Genomic DNA, 15,345 nt, shown 5'->3' on the forward strand with positions numbered 1-15,345 from the left:
AAAACACTTCCAGAAAACAGCTAGTTTGCTGTACATGCTTCTGTCTCTTTCTAAAGAAACTCAAATCTTTCTTAAACTATCACATATGGCTTCCAAAATACCCTGAGTGGGCCCTTCTGTGCAGGAAGTAATGGCCAGGGCTTGAGGGCCCTTGAGGGCTGGCTATAATCCAAAATGCCTCCTGCTAAGTCAGCTAGCAGGTGGAATGCCTCTGGACACACTAAACTGTTAGTGGAAAAAACAAGGCATTGCTCTTGGCTGTTCACTAGTTGAGCATCTTACAAACAGAAATTGTTATTATTTAGTGATCAGTCAATGTATGAACTCCAAAATCCAAACAATGGTTTTGCAATATTAAAACAATTGTTTTGCAATCTTACAAGAACTGTTTGCGCAATTTTAAAGTATCAGAAAAATATTCCAGCCCTTGTTTCCAAAACCATTCACTGTTGAAATAAGTCAGTACATGGCTTCCAGTTAAGACTTTCTTTCCACCAGCACCTTGACCATGAGGCAGACCAGGGTGATATGTGGACATGAAAGTAAACTCCCTGAAGGAAGAGGGCAAGTTGTCAAAGACACACATGTCCCCTACTGGAATAGCTAGCATGTCTCAAGGATAGCTGGCTCAGAGATCTGCCAGTACTATGGCAGGTATATTGACTATATTGATATACAGTTATTGACTTAAATCAATAACTTAACAGGGATCTCTATCAGTTTCACTTAAAACTCCTCGTTACCCATCTATGTTACCCATCATGTTTCTATGGGTAACGAGGAGTTTCAAGTGAAACTGATAGAAAGCTGCCAATTCTATGCTAGTTGCTAAAAACATTGAATTCGTCAGATGCAAGGTGCTGAGTATCAACTTTTCCCCAGTGCCACAAATTCAGATTACACCAACTGCTTCCATTCTCACTGTTTTAACCAAAGTAACAACCAGAAGGACTCAGCTTCCTGGTAACACAGTACACCATGAGGTGCAATATGAACTGGGGACCACAAGATGGTTTTCCCTGGGGTCTGGGGGGATAAAAGCAAAATCAAGTAAAACAGCCCTTCTTAGCTCCAGGTGAGAAATGTCATCAGACACTTGTGCTATCCTTTGGTCTCTAGAGAACCCACTTGGTGTAGCTCCCCAAAAAGTACACCATCCCCCACATGTGTTCCAGAGGCTAAAGCTGCCTTCTGTTCTGCTTCTTCACCATAAACCCCAAACCAAAACTGTCCTTCCCAATCAGATCAGTTAGGGAATTCATGACCTGAGGTATGAAGGACACAAGACTTCTCCCAACCAGAGGTTCGAAAAATAATTCAAGACCATTAACAGGATTTTAAAATATCTCTAATCCCTCTCTCACCCAAGAGGTACTCCATAACTGATTTAAAGACAAGGGTAGCACCAAAATGCATTAAATGCATAGTCATCAATTAATGAGACCAGTTTTAAGCTTTATATTAAGGTCAAAATTAAGCCACTAGTGTCCAAACTGTTTCTACTGTATTCATATACATTTTTTTTTTTTTGTAATATAAAGGACTTAACACAAATATTCCTAACTGCTTTCACATCTGCAGCTTCTGGAACTAGATTATTTTTCAGCAACAAAAGGTGGCAGGGACAGGAGAAACTGTTCACAATGACCCAGAGGAAATGTCACACCCCTTGTATTTTCAAACCCATGAACAACTGTGAATCAAAGCTCAGTCTTAAATCTCATTTCAATTCCAACTTCCCTCCTACCCAAGAAAAGGAAGCATGTTGCTAAGTTCAAAAGACCCAAACAAGATTATCAAAAAGCTGCCTGTGAGCACCAAACAAAAGATAATTTATATAATTTTTCTACCAATACTAAAAATGCAATTCACTGCAATTATGCCTCTGCCTACATACCATTGTGTTCTCTCATAGGTATTTCTAAATGATGCAGGCTAAGCAAAATGCCCATTTTTTCCTAGCTTCCTAATATAAGGGCAAGGAGAAGGGAAACCAACATTTTGGTGATTGTCTACCTACCAAGCATATCAAACTTTGATAAAATAAGAATTTCAGATCACTCAATACCCCTTGCTATCCATTCCCCCTATAGTAACAAAACACCTATTATTTTACTCAACTCCCAGAATAACATCTAGGTGTAACCAGGTTTCTATATTCTAGCCCAGGAGTCCTCAAAATGGGTCTGGAAAACCTGGGAGTCCCCAACACACTTTTAGGTAGTCTATGAGCAAGAACTATTTTTATAATAATACTAAAATGGCATTTGTTTTTTTATAGCTCATTCTCTCACGAGTAAATCAACGATCTCATCACCCATGATGTCACAACAAATTGAAGGCTGAAGCTCACTTGAGGATCCAGCTATCATCTATTAAAGGCAGATATTAAGATTTACAAAAATGTGAAGCCATGGTAATCCTCTCACTAGTAGTTAGGAAAGTTATTTCCCCCAAAAGGTAATTTATTCTAACCTTATTTTTAAATGAATCAATATTTTTTAAAGATTTATTTATTAATGCATACAAGAATTGGGGTACAGGCCAGAGGTATGGGGATAGGGTGAGAGGATTCACCAGGGACAGAGTAGGGAGAACAGGCAGATCTACACTGCTAAGGGGAGCAGCAGGCAAAACAGGAGAGGTCTGCCGTGCCCCATGGTATCTCCCTGGCCGGGGATCGAATTCATGCTGTGGTGGCGGTGGACAGCTTCATAGTGCTGCAACTTAACCCCTGCGCCACCAGGGAGACCCCTAAATTAATTAATATTTTTTAATTTTCTCGCTTTCAACTTATATAGAAAATACTTGCACTGTTCTCCTATTGTTGCTGTAAATTACTACAAACATACAGTTTCAAAATACCACAAATTATCTTACAGTCCTGGAGATCAGAAGTCTAAAAATAGGTCTTATAAGGCAATAATGGAGATGTTGGCAGGGCTGAGTTCTTCCAGGAGCACCAGAAGAGAATCATCCCTTGTGTTTTGCAGCGTTTAGAGGTGACCTGCACCCCTTGGCTCATGGTTCCTCTCCAGCAGAAGCATCACTTCAATGTGCTTCCATCCTTATTCCTTCTCTCTGACACTCCTGTGTTTCTCTCATAAGAACTCTTATGCTGAGGCCATCTAGATAAGACCGCATAATTTCTGCATCTCAAGATAGTAATTTAATCACATCTGTGTTCTCGTCTGCCACGTAAAGTAAGTCACCAGTTCTGTGGATTAGGATGTGGACATCTTTGGGGGCCATTTTTTCTGCCTAATGCAACGGATTACTATAACCCATATAGGTAAAGCTCTTTGTGGTCCTCAATAATTTCTAAGAGTATAAAGAATCCCTAAGACCAAAATGTTTAAGAACTAACTGTTCTGGCATATGAGCAGATTAGATTAAGTCAGTTACTAGGTGAGAAACTAAAACTCAGAAAAGCTAAGTGATTAACCCAAGTCATATAGACTGGGAGTAGAACTTCAACTTGAACCCAGGTCATGTGGCTACCAAAGAATCTTGCATGGCATCCTCTATGCTCTGCAGCCAGTCCCTGAATACCCTGACTGAGACAAAAGGCAAAATACAAATTATTCTATGGGCATTTGTACATGCATCAAATAAAGGGCAGGGCAATCAGCATTCAGATGCATGTATGATGAGTAGGAAGGAAGACAAGTTGAAGAAGCTGTTTAAAATAACCCTAATTTTTCCAAAACTTATTTAGAAAGATACAAATTTCTTGCCTTGTGTGAGAGAGGAGGACAATGTTATGAATGGCCAAGTGCTCCAGTGCAAAGTCAGAGAAAAATGAGCAACAATTCCTGGTAGAAAGCGCAGTGAGGATCGAAGCCCACAAGACACAGGGAGCATGTGCAGCAAAGCACTGCTCTGGTCAGGCAATGGGACCTGGAGCCCAAAGTCAGATTCATGGTCACCTGTCTTGATAATGACTGGCAAACTCCCGTTTTTAACACCCCAACTGCTAAGGACACCTGAAAGGCTGTGCTCTCCAACTGTCTCTTTGCATCATTTTGATGTGACCAGATTCACAACTTTTCAACAGGAAAGAAACTGCACTCAGGTAAACTGTTTTAAAATCAGGCTAATGAGGGCCTCCCTGGTGGCGCAGGCAGTTAAGCGCAGCGCTGTGAAGCTGTCTGCAGCCTTAGCAATGCGGGTTCGATCCCCCCAGTCGAGGAGCAACCCATCCACATGGCGCAGCAGACCTCTCCTGTCTTACCCGCTGCTCCCCTTAGCAGTGTATTTTGGTCATTCTGCTTGTTCTGTTCCCCCCTCTGTCTCTGGTGAATCCTCTCACCTTCCCGCACATCTGGCCTATACTCCAGTTCTTGAATAAATAAAATAAATCTTAACAAATATATATAGAGAGATTAAAATAGCTCATAAATAAATAAATAAATAAATAAATAAATAAATAAAAGCAGGTTAATGACCCAACTCACAATCTTCAAAGGGGCACATTTACAGTAAAGAAAAGGAGAACTAGAACGTGAAAGGAACCAATGGCTGTTCTACCAGAAGAAAGGATGGTCCAGGCCCATAGAACTGAGAGAGTGGCAACATTAGCTTCCTTTCCCCATGCCCACGAGGTGTACACTGGGTGAAGGGTGGCTCCCCAGTCCAGAGAGCAAGCAGGACTTCTTTGGAAAGCACTAGCCACTCCTGGCAAACTTCTCCAGTTCTTCTATTTCTCTCAGCAGCTCCCCAAGAGAGGCTTCTAGAGTGCTCAGCTAACCAGACCATCTGGAAAGCAAAAGCCACCAGTAGAACCTGAACTGACAGCCAACAACCACCCAAGAATAAGAGAACAGAGTAATTACTCATTCGAATTTGCTATCTAAGGGAGAAAAAGCCACAGAATTATCTGATATTTATATTTTCCAAGTGAAAGTGTGAGGCAAATAACAGGTAATTCTTCAGAGAATTTTTAGCCACAGAGCTCAGCATTTCCTAAAAATGTCCAGCAGCTGCCTTTTCTATGATAACAAGTATTACAAAAATCCTACCTGGACCCTACAAAGCATAAAGATTTTTTTGAAGACCAGAGATAGGTCTAACATATCATTTTCATCACAAATTCCTAGCCCACACACAATGGTCAGAGATGTATAGACTGAAAAGGTAGGATTGTCTATAGGTGATATTTCTGCTGCAGAATGAATAAAAAACTATTATATAAGCAACTTCAGTTGACAACCATTAAAAATTTTTTTCATGTCCCAGAAGCCCATGTTTTATAGACCAAAACCTCCATGCTGATTTCTATACCTATTAAGGGAATATAGAATATGAAAACATGGAGTTTTCAGAGATGATGCCTCTAACTCAAAACACTAAACATATTTGCTCATTCCACTTGAGGAAGAAAAGACACACAGCAAGGATCCGCAATGGAATCTTTTATATCTAGGATTCTGGACAAAAAGAAAAATGACACTTTAATAGTAAATAGATTGGGAGGCATAATAAAGGGATGCTGAATAAGAACTATCTTCTTAAAAGTTATTCCAAAAGCAGAGATGCAAATTTCCAAGGGAGTAAATTTTCAATAGGCTAATTAGAAAAGGAATAGATGATCCCTTCTAGCTCCATCCATGTTGCTCCAAACTGCATGTGTTTATCTTTTTTGATTGCTGAGTAATATTCCATTGCATATATGTACCACATCTTCTTGATCCAGTCGTCTATTTTGGGGCATTTGGGTTGTTTCCATAGCTTAGCTATTGTAAATAGAGCTGCTATAAACATATGGATGCAGGTGCCCTTTGGAATTAATGTTTCTGTGTCATTTGGGTAAATATCTAGGAATGGAATTGCTGGATCATATGGATGCTCTATCTTTAGTAGGTCAAGAAATCTCCATACAAAATAAGCCAGAAAGAAAAAAGAAAAATACCGGATGGTCTCACTCATAGCAGGAATTTAGAAAACCTAAATAAGGGACCAGGAAAAAGACTAATTAATACAAAGTAAAATCAAAATCAACAAGCAACTATAAACCAGAGACACACTACAGGGGGTGGGGGAGGGAGGCGGGGAGAGGAAGGACTAAGGTCAAAGTAAGGGAGGGGTGCAATTGAATGGGGAATATAACCAAAAGGAAAATGCATACATTGTGCAAAAATGAAAAATGATGTAGGAATTATATAAAATAAAATATTAATTAAAAAAATAACAAGTTTGCTTCCTTAATAAGCACATCTAAAGGAGGTGATATTCTAACACAGTTGGACCACTGGCCAGGCTGATTGAGCTCCCAGGCCATCCTCAGAAATCTGCATTTTTCTAACCCTTTTGTCAAGAACTTTTGTGCTCACTGACTGATGTTATCAATGTAAGATGGTTATGTATAAAAGAGACCCTTTGTCTCTAGATCTGTGCTCAGACCTTTCGGGGCTACTCAGGTCTGAGACCTCATGCATGAGTAATAAAACTTCTCCTGACCTCACCATTCCTGAAGCACCGCTTGTTCTTCCCTTGCTTGGGTAAAAGGCTAGAATTTATTTCTGCTCCCCACTCTGTCTCTGGTGAATCTTCTTACCATCGGTACTTCTGACTTACATTCCAGTTCTTCTACGCAAAACTAAATAAATAAAATCTTTTTGAAAAAAAAAAGAAAGAAAAGGAATACAGGCAAAAGTATAAGGATATGTATGTGATACGAGTACAGGCCGTGGTTTAGCTAACCTTCAAAGAGGTCAGTTTTGCAGTATTCTTCTATCCCTAAGTAAAAGAATATATCATGAATAGTTCAATGGATCTAAGAAAATTATTAATAAACATGTATTGAAAACTGATTTTTAAAAATTGCTCAGTCACTCCAAACTTAGGAATTGTGATTGATTAGATTCTGCCAGATTACAATTAGATTTTGGACAAATTTGTTTTAATGCATTGGCTAATTATAGGTTGAAAAACAAATCCCAAGAAGATATGGCAGTAACAGTGCACTGACACCTGAGCAAAGAAAGCAGGACATGCCTTCAGGCAACGATAAATATCAGCAATGGGATAGTGCAGCAAGGACCTCAGCTTTGGACAAAGCAGGGAAAACCCAACCTGAAACCAGGATTCCCAAAGGGACTAAAGTGATCCTAGGCCTATGTCCTCCTGATTCCTAGTACAAACAATTTTAGGAACACCTTAAGATTCCAAGACACACGATTATCAGATATTAGTACATAATTAAAATTGACCATGTGCTAAGAAATTAATCACATAGATTTAAACCACCAATGATTTCAGGTAGCGCATTATCAAACACAGAATATGAAATAACTTTTTTGTATCATTTAGAGAGAGGAAGTAAAAAAAAACCAGCGAGCAAAAATAGACCTTCAAAAAATATTCAGACTGAGTAGCACCTGACCTCAACTACTCATACCAGAGGAAAGGTATAGGATAAAAGAAGAGAAACAAGCTATGGTAAACATATGAGTAAAATTAAACAAATGCCATCTCTAAACATACAAGTTATACGGTGAAAAATTTTTTAAAACTGAAATATTGAAAAGAACACATAAATATAGAATGAGGCAGTTTTTATTAGGTGCACTATGAGTTTTGCAGTTTTCTGGAAAGGGATTAAAACACCTTAATTACTGATTGACATTAAAACTGTGAAGTATGCTGTGTATTTTCAGGATAAACTTGTATGTTTTGAAGACTGAAATAAAATGGAGAGTTTCCAAACCAGCAGAGAAAAAAATAAGATCACAAATCAACAAAAACTTCAATCCAATAGAAAAAAAATGAAGGTTATCAATGAAAACTGACTAATCTGGCCTTTCTGTTAGGTTATCAGGATTCGCCTTCTTCTGAGAGATAAGCCCTGTATTTACTGGGATGATGTTTTCTTCTGGAAGTGGATTGCATGACCCTAACTCTAAATTCCAGCTCTTTTGGCACCTTCAGCTTCTACTTCCAATAGTAAACATGCCATGTCCCCAGGCCAGAAAGTCACAGAAACAGAAATCACTCAAGAAAGGAGTTGGTTGTTTTCCAATTTTATGGCAGGTGCTTCTACTGCAAACTACCACACCTGCTTTGCTGCGGGAAGAGGAGAAGGCAAAGACACTCCTCCCGATGGCAGGTTAGAGGCCAGCCCATACCCACCATTCAAACAGGTATCCCAAACCTGCTGCTCATGGCCAAGGTCACTGTGCTGCCACTGCAGCCACAGCCACCGCCGCCACCACCACCACCACCACCACCACCACCACCACCACCACCAGTGCCCTCTATAAAACTCTCGTCAAGCTTAAAACTAAACAAAACTAAGCAATTTATTGTTTGGATATATAGAAAGACATAATAATTATGAGCCAGAATGAAAACCAACTACCAAAACTAATATCGTTTAGTTCAACTAATTTTTCCATTTGGTGGCAAGAATTTTTCAAGAAAGTAAGCAATTTGCTAGTTTATGTTTGGGGCAAGCTCATCATCACATCTCGGATTTAAACTGAGCAGCACTGATTTCAACTACTCAACTTGAGAGAAGACAGCAGACCTGAGACCACAGTCTTCTGGGATGAAGAGTCTCAGTGAAAAATAAATCCAGATTAAAGGAAAAGGCTTGGCCCCCAAATGACTCTCACAGATCTTGAGAAATGTCCCTTTGGAATATTTCCTTCTGGGTTTCTGTGGTTTCAGATCTTGCAGCAGATTTTTCTGTCATTGCCAGACTCAGAGAGACACTATTTCACCACCCTTGCCTCTGTCATCCTTCTCCACAGAGGAAGCTGGCCTCGTCAATCCTTTCCTTCTTCCCTGTCCAAACCATACTGGCCTTTCCTTGGCTGATTATGACTTGTGACACACCTCAGAGACCTGGAAGATCCTCCCATCCATCAGAACAAAGCAGGAACAATTCTGAAGAACTTCAAACCCATGAAATATTTGAGAATGGATACAGCATTGGGTTTGACTTACCTGTTACCTTTTTTCTACACTTTCTGTGATGTTCCCACTTCACTGTTATTGAAATCCACAAAATCCACAACTCCCTCAGTCACTGAGATTTACCTGGAATAATAAGGGCAGGAAATGAGAAAGGAGGCAAGAAACTCTCCTGTATAATCAACCTTGACATTTAAAAAGGAAAAGGGCCACCTGACAAGGAAAATCTCTACCTCAGTCTGAGCGTTTTTTCATCTTGAATCAACACTATTAATAGTAATTTAATGCTTGTAAAAGAAATCATTATTATTTACAAAGAGCTTCCCAATGCATTTTCTCCTTTGAGCCATAAGGTGTTGAGAAAAGGCAATTATTACTTTAAAATGCAGCAGTTTAAGTTCCCAAAGGTTAGAGAATTTTCTCAAGACTATTCAGCCAGTATGTTTCATAGGAGGAATTAGAATCTAGCTGTAAGACTCCTTCCAAACTATTAAATGACACCAAGTACGATGATTTCAACTTGAAAAGCAATTATTATTATTTCTTCTGCACTAGATATACTTTGTTAGTCAACAGACATAGAAATGGCTTTGCTTGCTGAATATCAAAGACACTGCCATCAGATTAAATGTTTACAACAAACAACCCAAAGGGGAGAAAGTACTCACAAAGATAACAAACATGTATATCTTTTTCACATACCCTCCTTTTGCTTTAAGTCATAGTTGCAACTGCTGAACTTCTTTTTTTTTTACATTTTTATTTAGAAATAATTTCAAGCTTTCTGGAGAAAAAAGTTACACAACAATACTAAGACTGCTCACATACTCTTTACCCAAATTTGTCTACTGTTAACATTTAATCCACATATCTAATTGTTCTCTCTCTCTCTCCCCCCCCCAACACACACCTTCACTCAAAATACCTATTCTGAGCCACACAAACATAAGTTTCTTATATGTCCTAGCTCTTTACCTCCAAATACTTCAGAAGTTATTTCTTAAGAATAAGGATATTCTTATAGAACCCTAAGTCATCACCAACTCTAGTAAATTTAATAATACAACAATCTAGCAACATAGTCAATGAATCAAATTATGCACTTTGTAGTATTAGTATTTTTTTCCCCACAATTCAAGATTCAGTCCAGGGTGCAATATTGCACTTAGCAGCCATTTCTCTCTAGCTTCCTTTAATATTAAACACACAGCTTTCCTTGTCTTTTTTTAATTATTTATTTTTTACATCATTGTTCATTTTTAAACAATATTTGCTTCCCACCGCCCAGGTGGAGTCTCTATAGAGTTTCCTTCACCAATGCACCTGTGCCCCATAACCTCAGTCCCCTGTGCTCCTCCCTCTGATCCCTCTCCCTCAGCTTTCCTTGTTTTTTATGGCATTGACACCTTAGAAGAATGCAGTCCTCTTCTTTTTTTACACAAAAGAACATTTCCATTTTGACTTGTCTGATGACATTTCTTCAAGATTCAGTCAAGGTCATTTATTACCAGATAGAAAACTACAGAGGTGATGTTTTCTTCTGCAGGTGTCACATCTGAAAGCTTAAAGTCTATCTCTCCCTCCTCGGCAATGTTAATTTTCAGCACCCAGTCAAGGAATTATTCCACTTATCCAATGAAAAATTAATTTTTCCCTTGCATCTAATAAGTAATCTCTAGAGAGATACTCTAAGACCATGAAAATACCTCGCCATTAAAATTTTTCCCACAGATTTAGTAGCTACTGGCGATCCTTGCCTAGGTGAAACTTTACTATGATGACGACAACATGCAGATTGTTTCAAGTCCAGCATTCTTCCCACATTACCATTCAGCATTCAGCATTCTATATTACTTATTTATCTATTTATAATCAGTATGGATATATAAAGTCCTACTTTTCAATGGTTTAGAATTATCATTTATTTCAGTGCCCAAATTGTCTCAGACTTAGTGGGAGCTCCTTTGTCTTTGTGACAGGCCCCAATTGTGTCTTTTTTCCACAGCAAAAGTCCTGGTTCATCTTGTACTACTTGTTTACCTCTGCTGGATCCAGCCATTTCTCATAACAATCCCTAATCCTTTCCATTAGTACAACACCATTTTGAAACCGTGTCTGTTGATGTCTTTTCATTTGGTATATGAATCACATTTTCCTGCGTCTTTGCATGCTTCTTTTCTATTATAAGGTAGTCAATTAGAAGGTGTTCAGTTTGGTTCTAATGGCAGCTAAATTACTGTCAGTCCTCTTAATTCTGTCAGGCTTGGTTTTATACTTGGCCAAGAGGGACCTATTTCAATTTTGTCCTCAGTCCCAAAAATATGGCCCTACTCTAAGACATGACCCTTACTCCTAAGATGTGCTCTTTCTGGTGCCTCATGGAATGGATAAAGTGTTCAGAGCAGTCTCTTCACCCTCTTAGACCAATTTTTCCACTTCTCTCCATACTACATGGTTTCTGGGATGGTTATCCTCTTCCTAGCCTGGAAGCAGCAGATCTCTGCTGGGTCTCACACGTCCCAGCTTCTGGGCTCCCCTCAAGTAGCTCGCTCCTCTCCAGTACCCTGACAGCCAAATTTTCACTTCTTTAACAGCCTCACCTCTTTAGCAGCCCTGAGTTCTGGGAGGTCACCATGCTTTGTTCAGGCTCCACCCCTCAATATCACAGCAGGGAAAATCAGAGCAAAAGTAGGTCTAACATCATGTGCTTCTCTTCTTTCAAGGATCACAGTTCTGCCTGCCAATGACTGGCAACAACTGCCTCACAGGTTATCTGGTTTTCTAAATTACTAAAGGAGGGAAAATCCAGTACCAGTCACCTTTATGCCCTCAACATGAAATGATGGTTGAGGAATATGGAGGTTAAGAATCAAATATTTCCATCATATAACAAATGCTTTTTATTCAAGCATTTGAAAGAAACTCTCTAGCAATCTATTTCTAAGAAATGTGTGTGTTTGCTTTTATTGCAGCAGTGCAGTAAGAGAAATACTCTCTAGCAGTCAGACAATTCCAAATAAAAAGATGACAGGGAAATGTCTCCCTTACAGAAAGCTGATACTCACTTCAGATAGCCAGCTGGCTAGCACTGACATATATTTACATTTATTTCCATAACTCTTCTTCCAAATGGCAGAACAAAAGCTATCATCTATCCAAAGAAATGAAAGTTAGTTGCTCTTCTTCAATTTTCTTGTTTATGTGCATGTACTTAGGGGTGGGGAGAAGACAACTCCTTATCATATAAATCAATTTCTGGTATATTTCCATTTCTACTTCTAATCATTGGTGAGAGAAGAATCAGGAGAAAAAAAGAGTTAAAAAGAAAACTTGCAATCCTAGATACAAAGTTAATCAAATGAAAACTGGCAGGCAAGGATAGTATTTTCATCACATACTGTAAAGAAAGAGAATTTTGTAATCATAGGGTAATGCATAATAGGTCTTTCCCTGAATGACCAGCAGATAGGTACTTAGGTTTGTAAACATGTGCAGCATGTTCTCTCTCTCTCTTTCTCTCTCTCTTTCTCTCTCTCTCCAAACCCTGTGCCAGGCAGAAACTTGAGACAACTTCTTTCTACTTCTTGAGCATATTTTCTCCATGAGGTACTGGAAAAACCACATCTTAGGAGTAAGGCTCATGTCTTAGAGTAAGGGCTATGTAGAATATAATTTGGGGGTTATCAGCAGATACATTGGCAAACATGCCTTCTTTATTAGATAAGCTCATCTTTCTGCTCACAGTAAAGATGAGGTATTCCCTTACGATCTGTCATTTGAAGTCACCCCTTCTCTATTCTTCATGGTCCAGATCTTAAACATAATCTAAAAATCTCCAGGCTGTGCCATTATTCTTCAGAATTCACAACCATGTAAATTCTTTTTATGTATGTTATTAAATTGATTTTTCCTTAGCAAACCCAATACTATTTTGACTAATGATCTACCCTGAGAAGAACACAAAGTGGTGGGGGACTTTCTCCTGTTTCCATATCTATAAAGCAATGCAGTTATTAGCTCACTCTACAGATGAGCAAATGGGCAGAAACTTCCCCCAAGGTCCCACAGCTGGTGGATGGTGGGCCAAAGAATTTATAACCTTTCCATTTAAACAGCAAATGTATTTAATTAAAAATCTAATAGTACACTGATGTTTCCTAAGAAAAGGTCCAGAATGGCAACAAATAGTGCCCCCCATAACAACCCTACAAGGGTAAGAACAGATGTGAAAAACTCATCAAAATTCTTCTGAAAAGGATAACAGAAAGAAAATAAACTAAGACCAACTATGATATGAATAATAAAAGCCAAAATACTTTATCAAGACAGGATGACAACAATTTCTAAGAATCCAGAAACATACACATGGCTCAAGCAAAAGTAAAGGGGGGGTGGCATTTGAAAAAACAGTGGGTGAAATGGGAAAAGGTGTTATTAGTAGGGAACAAAGAAAGATATATTGTATCAAAGATTAAAAATACTTCTCAGGAGGTGAAGCCAACACATAGTGGAATAGCTCTCTGCCTGCAAACCTCTCATTAAAGCACAATTTAAAAAACAACCTTAGGCCTCACCAGCTATGGCCAGCATCACTGGATCAACTCCCTGCTTATCATTCTCCCTGTTACTCAATAAGATTTCAGGACAGGGAGAGGGAGGGGGAGCCAAAAACATAGGGACCATTCTTGGGAGGACAAACAAAACAGAGGAAGTCAGGACTGGCACTTGGCATCTTTGGAGCTGAGTATGAAATATATTGCTTTCTGACTGATCCTAGGGACAGATCAATCAGCCCCAGAGAGTGGGTTTGATTAGCGTAAGCAACTACAAAACACCATCCCCTCACCGTTTTGTCCATAAGTTGTAGGGAAGTCTGCGAATTTCAGAGACCCATGATACTGAAACAGGGACCTGGGAAGTAGACTCCAGGCAGAAAATCTTCGTTTGATCACAGAGAGATTCAGCAACACAGGCTTCCCAGCCCTAATGTGCACTCCCACTCAAGACTGTGAACACTTACTCAGGCATCTGGGCTCCTCCACCCTCACTTCACTCCCCTACCAGCTTGATAAACAAGGAAGTTCCCAAAACTAAAGCTACAGTACCACCTTTCTTTAGGAAAAGGTCACACAAAAGAAGGCACAACCCAGTGAACACAACATGACAAGAGATACTGGAGGGCCTCCCCAGTGGCGCAGCGGTTGAGCACTGGGCTGCAAAGCTGCCTGCAGCCTCTGCAGCACCAGTTCGACCCCCAGCCAGCCATCAAGGGTCCCACATGGCACGCAGACCTCTCCTGTCGTGCCCGCTGCTCCCCTCAACAGTGTATTTCATCAGTCTGCCTGTTCTGCTCCCCGCTCTGTCTCTGGTGAATTCTCTCACCCTCCCAAGTTTCTGACTGTACCCAGTGCTTGTACAAGTAAATAAATAAATAAATAAATAAATATTTAAAAAAAAAAGAGATTGGAACTGAACACAAGCTTTATGACTCAGAATTGGAGGAAACAACAGAGACAGTTCAGGAGAGCAGACATGAAGATGTTCAATGAAGTTCAAGACTCTCAGTTAAACACAGAAAGTAGGTTCAGGACAACAGAGAATTTATCCAGGAACAAAAGGAATTCTTCACCAAAAGGAACAGAAACTGTTTAAAAAAAAAAAATCCTAAGCAGAAACGTTGGAAATAACTGAAAATAGTCACAAAAACCTTAGTAAGAAGGCTTAATCCTGCTGAGGAACAAATTTTACACATAGGAATAGGAGATTAAAACACAGAAATAATTCAAGTGGAAGAGAAGAAAGTGGATTTAGGAAAAATGAAGAAAATCTACATTAAATATCAGACTCCTTTAGAGGAAGAAACATAAGGATAATGGGCATCTATGAAGGTGAAGAAACAGAAGAGTGCAGAGGCTCTAGTCAAAGAATTAATGGTCAAGAATTTTCCTAATCTAAGGAATGAACCAAGCACAGATGTTCAAGAAGCAGACAGAACACCAAGATTTTTAAATGTGACATAACCACATCAAGACACAAAAGTTATCCAAAAGTCAGTAATAAAGAAAAAATATTTAAGGATGCTGGGGAAAGAAGGCATGCAACAAACAGTCACCTCAATCAGGTTCTCATTAGACATTTTAGCAGAAACCCTATATACTAAAAAAACATGGAATGGCAGTTTCACAATTCTAAAAAAAAGAAAACTGCCACTCAATAATACTCTGACCCACAAAATTATAATTCAAATCTGATGGAGAGATAAAGGCTTTCCCAGACAAACAAAAGTATATGGAGTTTGCCAGCAGGAGACAGGTCTTAATAGGAAATGCTGTAAGAACTTCTAGATGACAAAAAGAACAAAAGGACACAAGCATTCATCAAGGTGATAAAGAAAACAGATTCAGAAACACAAACAAGAACAACAACAAC

At 39.1% G+C, this 15,345-nt stretch overlaps 1 protein-coding gene across 9 annotated transcripts in view; it reads right to left on the reverse strand.

Annotated features, from left to right (window-relative positions):
- Positions 1-15,345, reverse strand: part of SGMS1 (sphingomyelin synthase 1) — a 297,172-nt gene that overhangs the window by 182,471 nt on the left and 99,356 nt on the right. For 8 of the 9 annotated variants that reach the window (XM_054690073.1, XM_054690074.1, XM_054690079.1 and 5 more), the window contains exon 3: positions 8,950-9,042. The exons of the other annotated variant lie outside the window; for it this stretch is intronic. The gene's annotated coding sequence lies outside the window, so the exon portion shown is untranslated. The remainder of the gene's footprint in view (positions 1-8,949; positions 9,043-15,345) is intronic. 9 annotated transcript variants of the gene reach the window in all.

The sequence above is a fragment of the Talpa occidentalis genome, unplaced genomic scaffold, assembly GCF_014898055.3.
Source record: "Talpa occidentalis isolate TD23 unplaced genomic scaffold, MPIMG_talOcc4v2.1 talOcc4.8, whole genome shotgun sequence".
NCBI classification, from domain to species: domain Eukaryota; kingdom Metazoa; phylum Chordata; class Mammalia; order Eulipotyphla; family Talpidae; genus Talpa; species Talpa occidentalis.